At 43.9% G+C, this 11408-nt stretch overlaps 1 long non-coding RNA gene across 1 annotated transcript; it reads left to right on the forward strand.

Moving 5' to 3' along the window:
* Positions 1–1185: 1185 nt before the first annotated feature.
* Positions 1186–3307, forward strand: LOC147944303 (uncharacterized). The gene is made up of 3 exons (XR_015557480.1): positions 1186–1393; positions 1814–1892; positions 3007–3307. It is a non-coding gene; the product is annotated as an uncharacterized LOC147944303 (long non-coding RNA).
* The last annotated feature ends 8101 nt before the right edge of the window (positions 3308–11408 follow it).

An 11408-nucleotide genomic window follows, 5' to 3' on the forward strand; every position in this document is an offset into this window, starting at 1 on the left:
ATATTTTTCTTTTATTTTGTTAGAGATGTTATATTTGTTAATGTTTTGTCTGTCGTGTTTAGGTTAAATAGTAAAACAAAGTGTTTTATATATTTTGTATGTGTATTGAATGAAAATCAAATATATTTTGTTTTTTTGTTTGGTTTTGATACACGTTATATTTGACGCATATCACACTTTCTTAAACTTATATATCGTTTTGTCTGTTCTTTTGTGTTCAGTATGTTTGTGTTGAAAGGTATATCTCAAACGTACCAGCCCACATCCATTTAACTTATCTGATTTGCAATCCGCATGGCATTGCTACTACTCGCTTAAGCTTGCCCGCTAAACCTGCAATCCACATAGGGTTCTCCACTAAAACCCACAATCCGCATAGACTTGTGTGTGACTGTGAAACCCCATTTTTAATGTTATGTCCAAGCCCGCTTCGCTAAGTCCAACATCTTAGAGGACAAACTTCTAAAGTATATTTTAAACTAATTAAAAGAAATCAAATTGTTTTAAAATATAAATTAAAAAATTTCCTATTTAAAATAACTTTTAATAGATTTTATATTATTGTAAGTAATTTAGTTTTTGTACATCAAAATGCTTTATATTATCACGTATATTACATATTGTATTTTTATATCTATGTAAAAATATTTATTTCCATATATAATAACTGATTTTTTTATCAGATAATAGTAGCCTGTAAACTGAGTTGCCAACATGCAGACATAACCCCGACAACTCACATGAGCTCGCTTGTGAGACCAACTTTTTAGTAACTGAATTTTAAGCCCACTTAACACCTATATGTGTTGCAATTATATTTAAAATACAATATTAATTTACAAATATATCTACTTTTAAAATCAAAAATATATTTTGAGATATAAGATTAGTGTCTATATGACATTAATAACTTCTAAGTTTTTATAGAAATAATGTTCCATTTGCAAACCTTTTGATATGAGATTTACAACAGTTTTTCTTTAAGAAAGACTCAAATTCTGATAATTAATTTACATACATTATAAATTATTTTAAGATATTATACTATACATGAATCAAATATGTAATAATATTTTAGGATAACATTTATACTACAATTTATCTTAACCTATTTACTCTAATTGTTTATCCTAATAACTCATTTAACGTTTGGGCCTTCAATTCTACACCAATTCCCATACGACTTTTCTTCTTCCTTCTTCTTCCACCTTACGACACAACATCTCTCTTCTTTTCTTCTCCCCTTCCCTTTCTTCTTAAGTTCTTATGACTCTTTTCTAGTTTTCTTATTCTTTCTTCTTGTAATTTCTCTTGTTTTCATACTTGATTCTCTTGTGTAGGATTAATCAAAAATGAGACTCCAACAGAAGCACCCGATTCTGGCTGATCCGAGGTTTGTATCTAACCAATTCAGAACTTAATCGCTTTATAATTTGTGGTTGTTGATCTTCTAATTTAACCCAGTTTGCAATTCGAATAACATATACCTTTCGAATTAAACATCACCCAAAAAATATTTGTATATTTGATGATAATAATGTCAGATTATATACTGATAATTATGAAAATCCAAATTCAAAATTTGGGGTTGATACAATTACAAAATCGGGTATGAATTTTGTAAGTGTGTTTTCGCTGAAGCAACTAAGCATCTCAGATAACTCAATTCAGGTTTTAAAATCTGTTTTTTTTCTTAAAAGACGGGATAAATTTTATCCCAAATTGACAATCAATCACAAAGATAAGGAACTCAATCTAAATTTTTTACAGGTTTATAATCATAACAACTATTATTTTTTTAACTATGTTTCAGATGAAAATCTATCCTCAAATCCATGAAGATGGTGCATCGTCAAAAACAGGATGATCGGCAGCGACAACAGATTAAAAAGGTTGGTTCTCAATATTACTGAATTTAATTTTATTAATTCAACCTCTCATAAAGATCAAGTAGGTATAGTATAGCTAAAAGACAATAAAATTAATCCAAACAAAACAGAATAATCCAGCAAGATTATGAACAAAGAACATTGATAGCCCAAACAAAGAACATTACGTACTTTCAGTTACTGTCCCCAACGATTTGAGATCCTGAACATTCAGCTTTTCATTTCATACTTTATGAAATTGTAACACCCGCAAACCAATTTTTGGTATTTTGGTAAGGGTGTCGATCGACACCTTCTAGTGAGGCATCGATCGACACCAGTTGTGGCCGGTTTGGTCGGTTCAATTTTAATTGTCCGGTTTGGGGAGTTGGTTTAGGGAAAACCCTAATTCGGGTTTTTAAGAGGGGAGCTCGAGTTTTTCTCCTCTCTTGGCCGCTTTTGTCAAAAACAGAGAGAAAAGAGGTGTTCTTGAGATTGTGAGTGAGATTGTGAGTGAGATTGTGAGATTTCTTGGCTGTTCTTGAGAGATTGGAGGCTGGGAAGGTGCTAGAAGCTTGCTAGGAGTGAGGATTTCGTTCCTACTGTTCAGAATCTTCCTGGAAAGAGGTGAGTGCTTGACCATGGTTGATCTAAGCATGAGATCTCCCTTGTTTTGTGTGATTCCTTGTTATTTGTGGTGTTTGCTTGCTTGGGTACATTGTATTTGTGATTTCTAGTGAATTCCGAGATGATTAGACGTGTTTGGAGTCGAATCTGGGTTGATTGAGATCGGAGTTCGTCGCTGAGTTTCGCGCAGATCGTGACTGCAGAAGAGGCGTCGATCGATACCACTTTTGTGGAGCATCGATCGGCACCGTCTCGAGTAGCATCGATCGTCACCATTCCGGCATCGGTCGACACCAGTTCCTGTAGCATCGGTCGACACCGATTGAGCATCGGCCGACACTAGTACCTGCCGAGTCTTATTTTCCTGGTTTGATATGTTGATTGTGTTGTTGTTGTTTGTTGACTTGGGAGTCTCATATGCTTGTGTGTATAACCCAGTAGATGGGAGGACGGCCTCACTAAGTATTTATGATAATACTTACGCATCTCAATTGTTGTTTGTGATGTGCAGGTAAAGGCAAAGTGTGATCGTGGAATCAAGGCGATGATGAAGGGGTGTTCTAGAGGCTTGAATTGATTGTGGTCTAGCTATTGTTAGGTTGCTAGATTAAGTCAATGGAACATTGTAGGTTGTTAGCTTTTGGTTATTTTTCCTATTTGGATTATGTTGCTATTGAGAATTGGTTTATTGTTGTTGGAATTCTTTGGTTTATTGGAATTGGTTTTATTTGGTTATTCCGCGGTTATTGATTGTTGTTAGGATGTTAGTGGGTATGGGACCACTAGTAAATTAAGGTATTAAAAAAAAAAAACGGGAAGGGTTGTTTCAATTTGGTATCAGAGCCCTTACGGTTCTAGGTCTAGGGTTCATTGTGCTTCTGCTGTTGATGTTTAGGATTACATGCTATAATTGATTGTGTGATTGGCAATTGTGTGTGGCATGAAGTCCTAGAACATCCTCTTCGAGCCGAGTGTGTGATTCCACGGTGAGTTGTGTTTCTTGTGTATTAGAATTATTGTTTGCTTAGCCTTCTGTTCTTGGATGATACAGATGGTTAGGGGTGAGGATGCTGTTGGTCGCGGTCGTGGTCGTGGGCGTGGTCGTGGTCGTGGTCGGGGACGAGGTCAGGTTCCTGAGGCCAGTGTGAGTGTGACCCAGAGCGTGGCCAGTGAGGAGGTGGCGGAGTCACAGGTTCATCCTAGTGTGTCTGGAGACCAGGCTGGTTTGGGTGACGGCAGGGCGGATGGGCCCGGTGTCGGTCACGGTGTTGCCCCGGGTGTGGGGGTTGCAGCGGGAGGTGCTCCAGGCAGGGAGGATGTCTTGATGGACTTGCTAGCTCAGGTAGCTCAGGCTTTGCAGCGACTTCCAGCAGTTGTGCCGCCAGTGGTTGGTGGGCAGGATCCAGTAGTGCCGCCAGTGGGTGGTGGACAGGTTCCAGTGGTGCAGCCTGCAGCGGGTTTGCAGGCAGGTGTGCAGCCGGGGGCCGAGGTAGTGGATGCTCAGTATGTTCGGATGATGGAGCAGCTGCGGCATGTGGGAGCAGGGTATTTCTCAGGAAGTACCGATCCGAGTGTAGCGGATGAGTGGAGAGAGCGGATGGAGGATATTTTCCTTTCGCTTAGGTGTCCCGACCGGTACAGGGTGGATCTGGCAGTGTTTTACTTGTCAGGAGATGCTCGTGTGTGGTGGAGGTCGGTGACAGCACGGAGGGTGCAGAGGGGTATGTCTTGGGGAGATTTTGTGGGGGAGTTTAACTCCAAGTATTTTCCTCAGGAGGCACTTGATCGTATGGAGGCACGGTTCTTGGCTCTGACTCAGGGGAACCGTACAGTGCGGGAGCTGGATGCAGAGTTCAGTCGGCTTGTAGGGTATGCAGGCAGGGCATGGGAGCCAGAGGCGGCTCAGGTGCGGAGGTTTTTGTTGGCTCTGCGGGATGATTTGAGGACTCGGTGTAGAGTGAGGAGTTATGCTACGAGAGCGGAGTTGGTTGAGGTTGCAGCTGGGATAGAGGATGATTTGAGGTCACAGGTGGTTGTGGTCGGTTCTTCAGTGCAGCCACAGCAGTCTCAGCAGTCTCAGCCGTCTTCTGTTCCTAGCAAGGGCGGCAAGCCTGCGCAAGGGCAGAAGCGGAAGTTCGATGCTATGCAGAGGTCGAGGCACGGGGGTGCGAGATGCTTTGGGTGTGGTAGTAGGGATCACAAGGTGACTAGCTGTCCACAGAGAGGTGAGCAGCGGGCGGTGACGGAGCAGCGGGCAGTGACGGAGCCGCGGACCGATACTCGAGTGTGTTACTACTGCAGAGAGACGGGGCATATCAAGCCTCGTTGTCCCAAGTTGCAGCAGAGGGCAGTAGCAGTGTTGCAGGCTGGAGCTCAGCCAGGGGTGCAGCAGGGTGTGCAGCACGGTGTGCAGCCGGTGGGTTGGATTGAGCCGACGACTCAGGTGTACTCGACCCAGGAGCCCGGTGGCACTAGTGCAGGAGCGATCACAGGTATAACTTCTGAGATTCGAACTTAGTCAATTCAATAGTTCAGATTATATTTGTTTTTGCTTGTGGTCAAGTGTTAGGTTCTCAACACATGAGATTTGTGTAGGGACCTTGTTGGTGGGCGGGTTTAAGTCCCATGTTATGTTTGATTCTGGAGCTTCTCATAGCTTCATTACTCCGGAGTGTGCCGTGAGTGCGGGGATCAGAGGGGATTCTGGAGAGCGTTCAGGAGTTGTCAGAGTTGCTAGAGGCAAGTTTCTGAGGGTTATTGGACGAGCTGGAGGAGTTGATATTCAGATCGCAGGAGAGTCGTGGCCAGCGGATTTGCTTATCAGTCCAGTGGAGTTGTATGACGTCATTCTTGGTATGGATTGGTTGCATCGGTATAAGGTGCATTTGGATTGCTATCGGGGTAGAGTGGAGTTTGAGCGTCCAGGAGGGAAGTTGGTTTTTCAGGGTATTAGACCGACTTCGGGGAGTCTCGTGATCTCAGCCGTTCAGGCAGGGAAGATGATCGAGAAGGGCCGTGAGGCTTATCTGGTTACTATATCTATGCCAGAGTCAGTGGGGAAGTCTACGGTTAGCGGTATTCCGGTTGTGGAGGACTTTGAGGATGTGTTCCAGTCATTGCAGGGATTACCACCATCTCGGTCGGATCCTTTTACTATTGAGCTGGAACCGGGGACGATGCCGTTATCCAAGGCTCCTTACAGGATGGCTCCAGCAGAGATGGCAGAGCTGAAGAAGCAGCTGGAGGATTTGTTGGGCAAGGGTTTTATCCGTCCTAGTTGTTCACCGTGGGGAGCTCCGGTGTTGTTTGTTAAGAAGAAGGATGGGAGTTTTCGGTTGTGTATTGACTACCGGGGTTTGAACCGAGTTACTGTGAAGAACAAGTACCCTCTCCCGAGGATTGATGAGTTGTTGGATCAGTTGAGGGGTGCTACTTGGTTCTCCAAGATCGACTTGGCTTCAGGTTATCATCAGATCCCTATTCATGAGGCAGATGTGAGGAAGACAGCCTTCAGGACGAGATATGGGCACTATGAGTTTGTGGTGATGCCGTTTGGGTTGACAAACGCGCCAGCTGCGTTTATGAGATTGATGAACAGCGTGTTCCAGGAGTTTCTGGACGTGTCAGTCATCATTTTCATCGACGACATCCTGGTATATTCTAAGAGTCCTGAGGAGCATGCAGTACATCTGAGAGCAGTGTTGGAGAAGCTGCGGGAGCAGAAGCTGTTTGCTAAGCTGAGTAAGTGCAGTTTCTGGCAGCGTGAGATGGGGTTCTTGGGTCATATTGTTTCAGCTGAGGGAGTTTCAGTGGATCCAGAGAAGATTCAGTCCATCAGGGAGTGGCCGAGGCCGCAGAGTGCCACTGAGATTCGGAGTTTCCTGGGGTTAGCAGGTTACTACAGGAGGTTTGTTCGGGGTTTTGCGAGTATGGCTCAGCCGATGACTAAGCTTACAGGGAAGGATGTCCCGTTTGTGTGGTCACCAGAGTGTGAGGCAAGTTTTGCAAGTCTCAAGCAGATGTTGACTACCACGCCGGTGTTAGCATTGCCTGAGCAGGACGAGCCTTATGTTGTGTATACAGATGCTTCTAGAGTGGGGTTGGGTTGTGTACTTATGCAGCGGGGGAAGGTTATAGCTTATGCTTCGCGGCAGTTGCGGAAGCATGAAGCTAATTACCCTACTCATGATTTGGAGATGGCAGCAGTGATCTTTGCTCTTAAGATTTGGAGATCCTATCTGTATGGTGGGAAGGTACAGGTATTTACAGATCACAAGAGTCTGAAGTATATTTTTACTCAGCCTGAGCTGAATTTGAGGCAGAGGCGTTGGATGGAGTTAGTAGCGGATTATGATTTGGACATAGCTTACCATCCTGGTAAAGCTAATCTGGTTGCAGATGCCTTGAGTCGGAAGCGGGTGGCTTCGGCTCAGGAGCAGGATATGGAGGTGTTGGTAGGTGAGATTAGTGCATTGAGTTTGTGTGCTATCTCACAAGAACCTTTGGGTTTGGAGGCAGTTGATAGAGCAGATTTGTTGAGCAGAGTGAGGTTAGCTCAGGAGAGTGATGAGGGGCTGGTGAATGCTTCTAAGGCTGCGGGTGCAGAGTATCAGGTTTCTGCTAATGGTACTATCCTTGTGCATGGTCGGATCTGTGTGCCCAAGGGTGAGGATTTGAGGCAGGAGATACTGAGAGAGGCTCATTCGAGCAAGTTCTCTATTCATCCAGGGGCGACCAAGATGTACCGTGATCTCAAGCGGTATTATCACTGGGTCGGGATGAAGAAGGACGTAGCAGACTGGGTGGCGAAGTGTGATACTTGCCAGCTGGTGAAGGCGGAGCATCAGGTTCCTGGTGGTTTGTTACAGAGTTTACCCATTCCAGAGTGGAAGTGGGATTTGATCACGATGGACTTCGTGGTAGGTTTACCTGTGTCGAGGACGTTTGATGCTATTTGGGTCATTGTGGACCGTTTGACTAAGTCTGCACATTTTCTGGCCATCAAGAAAACTGATGGAGCAGCGGTTTTGGCCAAGAAGTATGTGAGGGAGATAGTCAGATTGCATGGTGTACCTGCTAGTATTGTGTCTGATAGAGATTCCAAGTTCACTTCGGTGTTCTGGAGGGCGTTTCAGGCAGAGATGGGCACGAAAGTGCATATGAGTACAGCCTACCATCCTCAGACGGACGGTCAGTCAGAGAGGACGATCCAGATTTTGGAGGATTTATTGAGGATGTGTGTGCTGGATTGGGGTGGTCATTGGGCAGATCACTTGAGTTTGGTGGAGTTTGCTTATAACAACAGCTACCAGGCTAGTATTGGGATGGCTCCTTATGAGGCCCTGTATGGGAGGCCGTGTCGTACACCTTTATGTTGGACTCAGGTGGGGGAGAGGAGCATATTTGGTGCAGATTTTGTTCAGGAGACCTCGGAGAAGATTCGGGTTTTGAGGCTGAACATGAAGGAGGCTCAGGATCGGCAGAAGAGCTATGCTGATAAGAGGAGAAAGGATCTTGAGTTTCAGGTTGGTGATAGAGTGTACCTCAAGATGGCCATGTTGCGGGGTCCGAACAGGTCTTTGACAGAGACTAAGTTAAGTCCGAGGTACATGGGTCCGTTCAGAGTGGTTGAGCGGGTGGGACCAGTGGCATATAGGCTGGAGTTGCCTGAGGTTATGCGTGCGTTCCACAAGGTATTTCATGTGTCGATGCTGAGGAAGTGTCTTCATGAGGGTGATCAGTTGTTGGCTAAGATTCCTGAGGATCTTCAGCCTAACATGACTTTGGAGGCGAGACCAGTGAGGGTGCTCGAGAGGAGAGTCAAGGAACTTCGGAAGAAGAAGATTCCTTTGATGAGAGTCCTGTGGGACTGTGACGGAGTAGAGGAGCAGACTTGGGAGCCCGAGGCGAGGATGAAGGCAAGGTTTAAGAAGTGGTTTGAGAAGCAGACTGCTTGAGCTTGTCTAGCCGGGTCCGAGCTGTAGTCCGTGGCTGGAGCGGGTACGGAGTATTCCAGCCCACCTCTCTTGATATTTGGTCGCTTAGGGGTGGTTGGTTGTGCGACTAAGTATCAAGATGAGGTGGTGCTCGGGATGCGGGTTGATGGCTCCAGTTGTTGTATTTTTGTTTCCTGATGTATTTTCGTTGAGTTTGTAACGATTATGACATTTTGAGATTAATAAGATGAGTATTTTTCTTTATGTTTGACTGTTGTTGTCATGGGAAAAAAGAGAAATAGCTCGGGTTTCTATTTTTGGAAAGTTACCATAAATAGAAAGTTTCCACAAAAGGAAGGTTTCCATAAATAGGAAGTTTCTAAAATGGGAATGTTTTGTGGAAAAGTGAGGTAGATCTAGCCGGGAGATACTCGTTGGCATCAGTGTTTGTTTTTGCTCTAGGCCGTGTGGGCCCAACTCACGTGATACCGATAGCTCGATGGACTTTGTGGCTAGAGAGTGGGAGTGGTATGTTGCTTCGGATGACGATCCGAGAGCGCGCTTGAGGGTGACGACCCAAGAGCGGGATATGTGAGGCTCCCTGGATACCGTAGCTGTGAGCCAAGGCTCGGCAGTGAGCCGGTATGTCTCGAGGGTTGCGACCCGAGAGCGGGGGGAGTGTGTGTGGGTGACTTCCTGGATGCCGTAGCTTAAGGCGGTTGGCCTGATAGCGAGCCGACATGATTCGTTGGTTGCGACCACGGACGGGGGAAGCACTGAGTTGTGAGCAGATAGTGTTATGATGCGAGTATATTGGCTAGAGGGAGACCTCGAGGGTCAGTCGGAGGTGTGCGGGCTGTTGCGACAGTGGCACGGGAAACCTTGACTTATGGTGTTTAGTCCGGTCTGGGGACGTGCGGGCTGTGATGACGGTGGCACGGAGGTCCTTGGCAGATGGACGGTATTGCGGGATTCGGGGACGAATCCATATTGGTGGGGGAGAATTGTAACACCCGCAAACCAATTTTTGGTATTTTGGTAAGGGTGTCGATCGACACCTTCTAGTGAGGCATCGATCGACACCAGTTGTGGCCGGTTTGGTCGGTTCAATTTTAATTGTCCGGTTTGGGGAGTTGGTTTAGGGAAAACCCTAATTCGGGTTTTTAAGAGGGGAGCTCGAGTTTTTCTCCTCTCTTGGCCGCTTTTGTCAAAAACAGAGAGAAAAGAGGTGTTCTTGAGATTGTGAGTGAGATTGTGAGATTTCTTGGCTGTTCTTGAGAGATTGGAGGCTGGGAAGGTGCTAGAAGCTTGCTAGGAGTGAGGATTTCGTTCCTACTGTTCAGAATCTTCCTGGAAAGAGGTGAGTGCTTGACCATGGTTGATCTAAGCATGAGATCTCCCTTGTTTTGTGTGATTCCTTGTTATTTGTGGTGTTTGCTTGCTTGGGTACATTGTATTTGTGATTTCTAGTGAATTCCGAGATGATTAGACGTGTTTGGAGTCGAATCTGGGTTGATTGAGATCGGAGTTCGTCGCTGAGTTTCGCGCAGATCGTGACTGCAGAAGAGGCGTCGATCGATACCACTTTTGTGGAGCATCGATCGGCACCGTCTCGAGTAGCATCGATCGTCACCATTCCGGCATCGGTCGACACCAGTTCCTGTAGCATCGGTCGACACCGATTGAGCATCGGCCGACACTAGTACCTGCCGAGTCTTATTTTCCTGGTTTGATATGTTGATTGTGTTGTTGTTGTTTGTTGACTTGGGAGTCTCATATGCTTGTGTGTATAACCCAGTAGATGGGAGGACGGCCTCACTAAGTATTTATGATAATACTTACGCATCTCAATTGTTGTTTGTGATGTGCAGGTAAAGGCAAAGTGTGATCGTGGAATCAAGGCGATGATGAAGGGGTGTTCTAGAGGCTTGAATTGATTGTGGTCTAGCTATTGTTAGGTTGCTAGATTAAGTCAATGGAACATTGTAGGTTGTTAGCTTTTGGTTATTTTTCCTATTTGGATTATGTTGCTATTGAGAATTGGTTTATTGTTGTTGGAATTCTTTGGTTTATTGGAATTGGTTTTATTTGGTTATTCCGCGGTTATTGATTGTTGTTAGGATGTTAGTGGGTATGGGACCACTAGTAAATTAAGGTATTAAAAAAAAAAAACGGGAAGGGTTGTTTCAGAAATAAACCCATGCAAAATCAGAACTGGATAAATTTTTTAAGTTAGTATATCGAATGTATAATCTTGGAAGTAGGTTTAAAATATGTTTCTATCTAAATTACATTGTTTTATGATTTCTAGTCCAGAGAATTTGTACTTCTCTAGAGATGGAAACAAAAAAAATTATATGTATTGAAACTCATTACCCATAGAAGATTGGTCCAATTGAATAATCTCGGCTAAGAGCTGTTGAAACATAAAACGATTGATACTATCGAATAATCTTCAAATTACAAAACAGATAAAAGTACAAATTTTATTCATTAATTGACTTATCTCTATCCACAATTCAGCTAAAAAAAGTGTATAATCGTAGAAGAATTTGATGAAGTGGATTCATCTTCTTCGATTGTTTGATAACTTTGATTGAAAATAATTCAATCGAGTTTCTCTAATTTTTGTTCTTTGTTTTCGCAAGATAACAATTTATCATGAAAAACATAATAAGCATGGGCTGAATGAAAAGCCTTCCAACATAAAATGGATTAGAAGACCAAACATGATATTCGGACCAACATAAAATCGTGGATAAATTGACTCCTGGGCCACTTAATTTTTTTTTTTTTTTTAGATACACAAACTAGAATAAGAAACTACTAATACTAAGTTACTAACTATTTAAATAGTAATAAACTACAAATTTTTAGATAAAACATTTTATATATTTTGTGATAGTAGTTAAAACTTCATCAAATTTTAAAATTATATATGTTGTATCAAACCATAATAAAATGCAAGTTATACAAC

This window comes from Camelina sativa, chromosome 5 (assembly GCF_030686135.1).
Source record: "Camelina sativa cultivar CO46 ecotype springtype chromosome 5, ASM3068613v1".
In the NCBI taxonomy this organism is placed as follows: domain Eukaryota; kingdom Viridiplantae; phylum Streptophyta; class Magnoliopsida; order Brassicales; family Brassicaceae; genus Camelina; species Camelina sativa.